The sequence below is a fragment of the Ixodes scapularis genome, unplaced genomic scaffold (genome assembly GCF_016920785.2).
Source record: "Ixodes scapularis isolate PalLabHiFi unplaced genomic scaffold, ASM1692078v2 ptg001857l_1___fragment_3__unscaffolded, whole genome shotgun sequence".
In the NCBI taxonomy this organism is placed as follows: Eukaryota; Metazoa; Arthropoda; class Arachnida; order Ixodida; family Ixodidae; genus Ixodes; species Ixodes scapularis.
The window spans coordinates 2,239,782-2,250,303 of NW_024610201.1; positions in this window are offsets into that span (position 1 = coordinate 2,239,782).

Below are 10,522 nucleotides of genomic sequence, written 5' to 3' on the forward strand. Positions count from 1 at the left end.
ACGAGGGAGCCAATTAGACGGCGCCGAAATTGTCTTGTCAGAGACCGCGCAGTCTTGGGATTTTCGCACTCATAGGGCACCGCAGCCGACGCGGGCGATACGAGGGAGCCAATTAGACGGCGCCGAAATTGTCTTGTCAGAGACCGCGCAGTCTTGGGATTTTCGCAATCATAGGGCACCGCAGCCGACGTGGGCGATACGAGGGTGCCAATTAGACGGCGCCGAAATTGTCTTGTCAGAGACCGCGCAGTCTTGGGATTTTCGCACTCATAGGGCACCGCAGCCGACGCGGGTGATACGAGGGAGCCAATTAGACGGCGCCGAAATTGTCTTGTCAGAGACCGCGCAGTCTTGGGATTTTCGCACTCATAGGGCACCGCAGCCGACGCGGGCGATACGAGGGAGCCAATTAGAAGGCGCCGAAATTGTCTTGTCAGAGACTGCGCAGTCTTGGGATTTTCGCACTCATAGGGCACCGCAGCCGACGCGGGCGATACGAGGGAGCCAATTAGACGGCGCCGAAATTGTCTTGTCAGAGACCGCGCAGTCTTGGGATTTTCGCACTCATAGGGCACCGCAGACGACACGGGCGATACGAGGGAGCCAATTAGACGGCGCCGAAATTGTCTTGTCAGAGACCGCGCAGTCTTGGGATTTTCGCACTCATAGGGCACCGCAGCCGACGCGGGCGATACGAGTGAGCCAATTAGACGGCGCCGAAATTGTCTTGTCAGAGACCGCGCAGTCTTGGGATTTTCGCACTCATAGGGCACCGCAGCCGACGCGGGCGATACGAGGGAGCCAATTAGACGGCGCCGAAATTGTCTTGTCAGAGACCGCGCAGTCTTGGGATTTTCGCACTCATAGGGCACCGCAGCCGACGCGGGCGATACGAGGGAGCCAATTAGACGGCGCCGAAATTGTCTTGTCAGAGACCGCGCAGTCTTGGGATTTTCGCACTCATAGGGCACCGCAGCCGACGCGGGCGATACGAGGGAGCCAATTAGAAGGCGCCGAAATTGTCTTGTCAGAGACCGCGCAGTCTTGGGATTTTCGCACTCATAGGGCACCGCAGCCGACGCGGGCGATACGAGGGAGCCAATTAGACGGCGCCGAAATTGTCTTGTCAGAGACCGCGCAGTCTTGGGATTTTCGCACTCATAGGGCACCGCAGCCGACGCGGGCGATACGAGGGAGCCAATTAGACGGCGCCGAAATTGTCTTGTCAGAGACCGCGCAGTCTTGGGATTTTCGCACTCATAGGGCACCGCAGCCGACGCGGGCGATACGAGGGAGCCAATTAGACGGCGCCGATATTGTCTTGTCAGAGACCGCGCAGTCTTGGGATTTTCACTCTCATAGGGCACCGCAGCCAAAGCGCGCGATACGAGTGAGCCAATTAGGCGGCGCCGAAATTGTCTTGTCAGAGACCGCGCAGTCTTGGGATTTTCGCTCTCATAGGGCACCGCAGCCGACGCGGGCGATACGAGGGAGCCAATTAGACGGCGACGAAATTGTCTTGTCAGAGACCGCGCAGTCTTGGGATTTTCGCACTCATAGGGCACCGCAGCCGACGCGGGCGATACGAGGGAGCCAATTAGACGGCGCCGAAATTGTCTTGTCAGAGACCGCGCAGGCTTGGGATTTTCGCACTCATAGGGCACCGCAGCCGACGCGGGCGATACGAGGGAGCCAATTAGACGGCGCCGAAATTGTCTTGTCAGAGACCGCGCAGTCTTGGGATTTTTGCACTCATAGGGCACCGCAGCCGACGCGGGCGATACGAGGGAGCCAATTAGACGGCGCCGAAATTGTCTTGTCAGAGACCGCGCAGTCTTGGGATTCTCGCACTCATAGGGCACCGCAGCCCACGCGGGCGATACGAGGGAGCCAATTAGACGGCGACGAAATTGTCTTGTCAGAGACCGCGCAGTCTTGGGATTTTCGCACTCATTGGGCACCGCAGCCGACGCGGGCGATACGAGGGAGCCAATTAGACGGCGCCGAAATTGTCTTGTCAGAGACCGCGCAGTATTGGGATTTTCGCACTCATAGGGCACCGCAGCCGACGCGGGCGATACGAGGGAGCCAATTAGACGGCGCCGAAATTGTCTTGTCAGAGACCGCGCAGTCTTGGGATTTTCGCACTCATAGGGCACCGCAGCCGACGCGGGCGATACGAGGGAGCCAATTAGACGGCGCCGAAATTGTCTTGTCAGAGAACGCAGTCTTGGGATTTTCGCACTCATAGGGCACCGCAGCTGACGCGGGCGATACGAGGGAGCCAATTAGACGGCGCCGAAATTGTCTTGTCAGAGACCGCGCAGTCTTGGGATTTTCGCACTCATAGGGCACCGCAGCCGACGCGGGCGATACGAGGGAGCCAATTAGACGGCGCCGAAATTGTCTTGTCAGAGACCGCGCAGTCTTGGGATTTTCGCACTCATAGGGCACCGCAGCCGACGCGGGCGATACGAGGGAGCCAATTAGACGGCGCCGAAATTGTCTTGTCAGAGACCGCGCAGTCTTGGGATTTTCGCACTCATAGGGCACCGCAGCCGACGCGGGCGATACGAGGGAGCCAATTAGACGGCGCCGAAATTGTCTTGTCAGAGACCGCGCAGTCTTGGGATTTTCGCACTCATAGGGCACCGCAGCCGACGCGGGCGATACGAGGGAGCCAATTAGACGGCGCCGAAATTGTCTTGTCAGAGACCGCGCAGTATTGGGATTTTCGCACTCATAGGGCACCGCAGCCGACGCGGGCGATACGAGGGAGCCAATTAGACGGCGCCGAAGTTGTCTTGTCAGAGACCGCGCAGTCTTGGGATTTTCGCACTCATAGGGCACCGCAGCCGACGCGGGCGATACGAGGGAGCCAATTAGACGGCGCCGAAATTGTCTTGTCAGAGAACGCAGTCTTGGGATTTTCGCACTCATAGGGCACCGCAGCTGACGCGGGCGATACGAGGGAGCCAATTAGACGGCGCCGAAATTGTCTTGTCAGAGACCGCGCAGTCTTGGGATTTTCGCACTCATAGGGCACCGCAGCCGACGCGGGCGATACGAGGGAGCCAATTAGACGGCGCCGAAATTGTCTTGTCAGAGACCGCGCAGTCTTGGGATTTTCGCACTCATAGGGCACCGCAGCCGACGCGGGCGATACGAGGGAGCCAATTAGACGGCGCCGAAATTGTCTTGTCAGAGACCGCGCAGTCTTGGGATTTTCGCACTCATAGGGCACCGCAGCCGACGCGGGCGATACGAGGGAGCCAATTAGACGGCGCCGAAATTGTCTTGTCAGAGACCGCGCAGTCTTGGGATTTTCGCACTCATAGGGCACCGCAGCCGACGCGGGCGATACGAGGGAGCCAATTAGACGGCGCCGAAATTGTCTTGTCAGAGACCGCGCAGTCTTGGGATTTTCGCAATCATAGGGCACCGCAGCCGACGTGGGCGATACGAGGGAGCCAATTAGACGGCGCCGAAATTGTCTTGTCAGAGACCGCGCAGTCTTGGGATTTTCGCAATCATAGGGCACCGCAGCCGACGTGGGCGATACGAGGGAGCCAATTAGACGGCGCCGAAATTGTCTTGTCAGAGACCGCGCAGTCTTGGGATTTTCGCACTCATAGGGCACCGCAGCCGACGCGGGCGATACGAGGGAGCCAATTAGACGGCGCCGAAATTGTCTTGTCAGAGACCGCGCAGTCTTGGGATTTTCGCAATCATAGGGCACCGCAGCCGACGTGGGCGATACGAGGGAGCCAATTAGACGGCGCCGAAATTGTCTTGTCAGAGACCGCGCAGTCTTGGGATTTTCGCACTCATAGGGCACCGCAGCCGACGCGGGTGATACGAGGGAGCCAATTAGACGGCGCCGAAATTGTCTTGTCAGAGACCGCGCAGTCTTGGGATTTTCGCACTCATAGGGCACCGCAGCCGACGCGGGCGATACGAGGGAGCCAATTAGACGGCGCCGAAATTGTCTTGTCAGAGACCGCGCAGTCTTGGGATTTTCGCACTCATAGGGCACCGCAGCCGACGCGGGCGATACGAGGGAGCCAATTAGACGGCGCCGAAATTGTCTTGTCAGAGACCGCGCAGTCTTGGGATTTTCGCACTCATAGGGCACCGCAGCCGACGCGGGCGATACGAGGGAGCCAATTAGACGGCGCCGAAATTGTCTTGTCAGAGACCGCGCAGTCTTGGGATTTTCGCACTCATAGGGCACCGCAGCCGACGCGGGCGACACGAGTGAGCCAATTAGACGGCGCCGAAATTGTCTTGTCAGAGACCGCGCAGTCTTGGGATTTTCGCACTCATAGGGCACCGCAGCCGACGCGGGCGATACGAGGGAGCCAATTAGACGGCGTCGAAATTGTCTTGTCATAGACCGCGCAGTCTTGGGATTTTCGCACTCATAGGGCACCGCAGCCGACGCGGGCGATACGAGGGAGCCAATTAGACGGCGCCGAAATTGTCTTGTCAGAGACCGCGCAGTCTTGGGATTTTCGCACTCATAGGGCACCGCAGCCGACGCGGGCGATACGAGGGAGCCAATTAGAAGGCGCCGAAATTGTCTTGTCAGAGACCGCGCAGTCTTGGGATTTTCGCACTCATAGGGCACCGCAGCCGACGCGGGCGATACGAGGGAGCCAATTAGACGGCGCCGAAATTGTCTTGTAAGAGACCGCGCAGTCTTGGGATTTTCGCACTCATAGGGCACCGCAGCCGACGCGGGCGATACGAGGGAGCCAATTAGACGGCGCCGAAATTGTCTTGTCAGAGACCGCGCAGTCTTGGGATTTTCGCACTCATAGGGCACCGCAGCCGACGCGGGCGATACGAGGGAGCCAATTAGACGGCGCCGAAATTGTCTTGTCAGAGACCGCGCAGTCTTGGGATTTTCGCACTCATAGGGCACCGCAGCCGACGCGGGCGATACGAGGGAGCCAATTAGACGGCGCCGAAATTGTCTTGTCAGAGACCGCGCAGTCTTGGGATTTTCGCACTCATAGGGCACCGCAGCCGCCGCGGGCGATACGAGTGAGCCAATTAGATGGCGCCGAAATTGTCTTGTCAGAGACCGCGCAGTCTTGGGATTTTCGCACTCATAGGGCACCGCAGCCGACGCGGGCGATACGAGTGAGCCAATTAGACGGCGCCGAAATTGTCTTGTCAGAGACCGCGCAGTCTTGGGATTTTCGCACTCATAGGCCACCGCAGCCGACGCGGGCGATACGAGGGAGCCAATTAGACGGCGCCGAAATTGTCTTGTCAGAGACCGCGCAGTCTTGGGATTTTCGCACTCATAGGGCACCGCAGCCGACGCGGGCGATACGAGGGAGCCAATTAGACGGCGCCGAAATTGTCTTGTCAGAGACCGCGCAGTCTTGGGATTTTCGCACTCATAGGGCACCGCAGCCGACGCGGGCGATACGAGGGAGCCAATTAGACGGCGCCGAAATTGTCTTGTCAGAGACCGCGCAGTCTTGGGATTTTCGCACTCATAGGGCACCGCAGCCGACGCGGGCGATACGAGGGAGCCAATTAGACGGCGCCGAAATTGTCTTGTCAGAGACCGCGCAGTCTTGGGATTTTCGCACTCATAGGGCACCGCAGCCGACGCGGGCAATACGAGGGAGCCAATTAGACGGCGCCGAAATTGTCTTGTCAGAGACCGCGCAGTCTTGGGATTTTCGCACTCATAGGGCACCACAGCCGACGCGGGCGATACGAGGGAGCCAATTAGACGGCGCCGAAATTGTCTTGTCAGAGACCGCGCAGTCTTGGGATTTTCGCACTCATAGGGCACCGCAGCCGACGCGGGCAATACGAGGGAGCCAATTAGACGGCGCCGAAATTGTCTTGTCAGAGACCGCGCAGTCTTGGGATTTTCGCACTCATAGGGCACCGCAGCCGACGCGGGCGATACGAGGGAGCCAATTAGACGGCGCCGAAAATGTCTTGTCATAGACCGCGCAGTATTGGGATTTTCGCTCTCATAGGGCACCGCAGCCGACGCGGGCGATACGAGGGAGCCAATTAGACGGCGCCGAAATTGTCTTGTCAGAGACCGCGCAGTCTTGGGATTTTCGCACTCATAGGGCACCGCAGCCGACGCGGGCGATACGAGGGAGCCAATTAGACGGCGCCGAAATTGTCTTGTTAGAGACCGCGCAGTCTTGGGATTTTCGCACTCATAGGGCACCGCAGCCGACGCGGGCGATACGAGGGAGCCAATTAGACGGCGCCGAAATTGTCTTGTCAGAGACCGCGCAGTCTTGGGATTTTCGCTCTCATAGGGCACCGCAGCCGACGCGGGCGATACGAGGGAGCCAATTAGACGGCGCCGAAATTGTCTTGTCAGAGACCGCGCAGTCTTGGGATTTTCGCACTCATAGGGCACCGCAGCCGACGCGGGCGATACGTGGGAGCCAATTAGACGGCGCCGAAATTGCCTTGTCAGAGACCGCGCAGTCTTGGGATTTTCGCACTCATAGGGCACCGCAGCCGACGCGGGCGATACGAGGGAGCCAATTAGACGGCGCCGAAATTGTCTTGTCAGAGACCGCGCAGTCTTGGGATTTTCGCACTCATAGGGCACCGCAGCCGACGCGGGCGATACGAGGGAGCCAATTAGACGGCGCCGAAATTGTCTTGTCAGAGACCGCGCAGTCTTGGGATTTTCACACTCATAGGGCACCGCAGCCGACGCGGGCGATACGAGGGAGCCAATTAGACGGCGCCGAAATTGTCTTGTCAGAGACCGCGCAGTCTTGGGATTTTCGCACTCATAGGGCACCGCAGCCGACGCGGGCGATACGAGGGAGCCAATTAGACGGCGCCGAAATTGTCTTGTCAGAGACCGCGCAGTCTTGGGATTTTCGCACTCATAGGGCACCGCAGCCGACGCGGGCGATACGAGGGAGCCAATTAGACGGCGCCGAAATTGTCTTGTCAGAGACCGCGCAGTCTTGGGATTTTCGCACTCATAGGGCACCGCAGCCGACGCGGGCGATACGTGGGAGCCAATTAGACGGCGCCGAAATTGCCTTGTCAGAGACCGCGCAGTCTTGGGATTTTCGCACTCATAGGGCACCGCAGCCGACGCGGGCGATACGAGGGAGCCAATTAGACGGCGCCGAAATTGTCTTGTCAGAGACCGCGCAGTCTTGGGATTTTCGCACTCATAGGGCACCGCAGCCGACGCGGGCGATACGAGGGAGCCAATTAGACGGCGCCGAAATTGTCTTGTCAGAGACCGCGCAGTCTTGGGATTTTCACACTCATAGGGCACCGCAGCCGACGCGGGCGATACGAGGGAGCCAATTAGACGGCGCCGAAATTGTCTTGTCAGAGACCGCGCAGTCTTGGGATTTTCGCACTCATAGGGCACCGCAGCCGACGCGGGCGATACGAGGGAGCCAATTAGACGGCGCCGAAATTGTCTTGTCAGAGACCGCGCAGTCTTGGGATTTTCGCAATCATATGGCACCGCAGCCGACGTGGGCGATACGAGGGAGCCAATTAGACGGCGCCGAAATTGTCTTGTCAGAGACCGCGCAGTCTTGGGATTTTCGCACTCATAGGGCACCGCAGCCAACGCGGGCGATACGAGGGAGCCAATTAGACGGCGCCGAAATTGTCTTGTCAGAGACCGCGTAGTCTTGGGATTTTCGCAATCATAGGGCACCGCAGCCGACGTGGGCGATACGAGGGAGCCAATTAGACGGCGCCGAAATTGTCTTGTCAGAGACCGCGCAGTCTTGGGATTTTCGCACTCATAGGGCACCGCAGCCGACGCGGGTGATACGAGGGAGCCAATTAGACGGCGCCGAAATTGTCTTGTCAGAGACCGCGCAGTCTTGGGATTTTCGCACTCATAGGGCACCGCAGCCGACGCGGGCGATACGAGGGAGCCAATTAGACGGCGCCGAAATTGCCTTGTCAGAGACCGCGCAGTCTTGGGATTTTCGCACTCATAGGGCACCGCAGCCGACGCGGGCGATACGAGGGAGCCAATTAGACGGCGCCGAAATTGTCTTGTCAGAGACCGCGCAGTCTTGGGATTTACGCACTCATAGGGCACCGCAGCCGACGCGGGCGATACGAGGGAGCCAATTAGACGGCGCCGAAATTGTCTTGTCAGAGACCGCGCAGTCTTGGGATTTTCGCAATCATAGGGCACCGCAGCCGACGTGGGCGATACGAGGGAGCCAATTAGACGGCGCCGAAATTGTCTTGTCAGAGACCGCGCAGTCTTGGGATTTTCGCATTCATAGGGCACCGCAGCCGACGCGGGTGATACGAGGGAGCCAATTAGACGGCGCCGAAATTGTCTTGTCAGAGACGGCGCAGTCTTGGGATTTTCGCACTCATAGGGCACCGCAGCCGACGCGGGCGATACGAGGGAGCCAATTAGAAGGCGCCGAAATTGTCTTGTCAGAGACCGCGCAGTCTTGGGATTTTCGCACTCATAGGGCACCGCAGCCGACGCGGGCGATACGAGGGAGCCAATTAGACGGCGCCGAAATTGTCTTGTCAGAGACCGCGCAGTCTTGGAATTTTCGCACTCATAGGGCACCGCAGCCGACGCGGGCGATACGAGGGAGCCAATTAGACGGCGCCGAAATTGTCTTGTCAGAGACCGCGCAGTCTTGGGATTTTCGCACTCATAGGGCACCGCAGCCGACGCGGGCGATACGAGTGAGCCAATTAGACGGCGCCGAAATTGTCTTGTCAGAGACCGCGCAGTCTTGGGATTTTCGCACTCATAGGGCACCGCAGCCGACGCGGGCGATACGAGGGAGCCAATTAGACGGCGCCCAAATTGTCTTGTCAGAGACCGCGCAGTCTTGGGATTTTCGCACTCATAGGGCACCGCAGCCGACGCGGGCGATACGAGGGAGCCAATTAGACGGCGCCGAAATTGTCTTGTCAGAGACCGCGCAGTCTTGGGATTTTCGCACTCATAGGGCACCGCAGCCGACGCGGGCGATACGAGTGAGCCAATTAGACGGCGCCGAAATTGTCTTGTCAGAGACCGCGCAGTCTTGGGATTTTCGCACTCATAGGCCACCGCAGCCGACGCGGGCGATACGAGGGAGCCAATTAGACGGCGCCGAAATTGTCTTGTCAGAGACCGCGCAGTCTTGGGATTTTCGCACTCATAGGGCACCGCAGCCGACGCGGGCGATACGAGGGAGCCAATTAGACGGCGCCGAAATTGTCTTGTCAGAGACCGCGCAGTCTTGGGATTTTCGCACTCATAGGGCACCGCAGCCGACGCGGGCGATACGAGGGAGCCAATTAGACGGCGCCGAAATTGTCTTGTCAGAGACCGCGCAGTCTTGGGATTTTCGCACTCATAGGGCACCGCAGCCGACGCGGGCGATACGAGGGAGCCAATTAGACGGCGCCGAAATTGTCTTGTCAGAGACCGCGCAGTCTTGGGATTTTCGCACTCATAGGGCACCGCAGCCGACGCGGGCGATACGAGGGAGCCAATTAGACGGCGCCGAAATTGTCTTGTCAGAGACCGCGCAGTCTTGGGATTTTCGCACTCATAGGGCACCGCAGCCGACGCGGGCGATACGAGGGAGCCAATTAGACGGCGCCGAAATTGTCTTGTCAGAGACCGCGCAGTCTTGGGATTTTCGCACTCATAGGGCACCGCAGCCGACGCGGGCGATACGAGGGAGCCAATTAGACGGCGCCGAAATTGTATTGTCAGAGACCGCGCAGTCTTGGGATTTTCGCACTTATAGGGCACCGCAGCCGACGCGGGCGATACGAGGGAGCCAATTAGACGGCGCCGAAATTGTCTTGTCAGAGACCGCGCAGTCTTGGGATTTTCGCACTCATAGGGCACCGCAGCCGACGCGGGCAATACGAGGGAGCCAATTAGACGGCGCCGAAATTGTCTTGTCAGAGACCGCGCAGTCTTGGGATTTTCGCACTCATAGGGCACCGCAGCCGACGCGGGCGATACGAGGGAGCCAATTAGACGGCGCCGAAATTGTCTTGTCAGAGACCGCGCAGTATTGGGATTTTCGCTCTCATAGGGCACCGCAGCCGACGCGGGCGATACGAGGGAGCCAATTAGACGGCGCCGAAATTGTCTTGTCAGAGACCGCGCAGTCTTGGGATTTTCGCACTCATAGGGCACCGCAGCCGACGCGGGCGATACGAGGGAGCCAATTAGACGGCGCCGAAATTGTCTTGTTAGAGACCGCGCAGTCTTGGGATTTTCGCACTCATAGGGCACCGCAGCCGACGCGGGCGATACGAGGGAGCCAATTAGACGGCGCCGAAATTGTCTTGTCAGAGACCGCGCAGTCTTGGGATTTTCGCACTCATATGGCACCGCAGCCGACGCGGGCGATACGAGGGAGCCAATTAGACGGCGCCGAAATTGTCTTGTCAGAGACCGCGCAGTCTTGGGATTTTCGCACACATAGGGCACCGCAGCCGACGCGGGCGATACGAGGGAGCCAATTAGACGGCGCCGAAATTG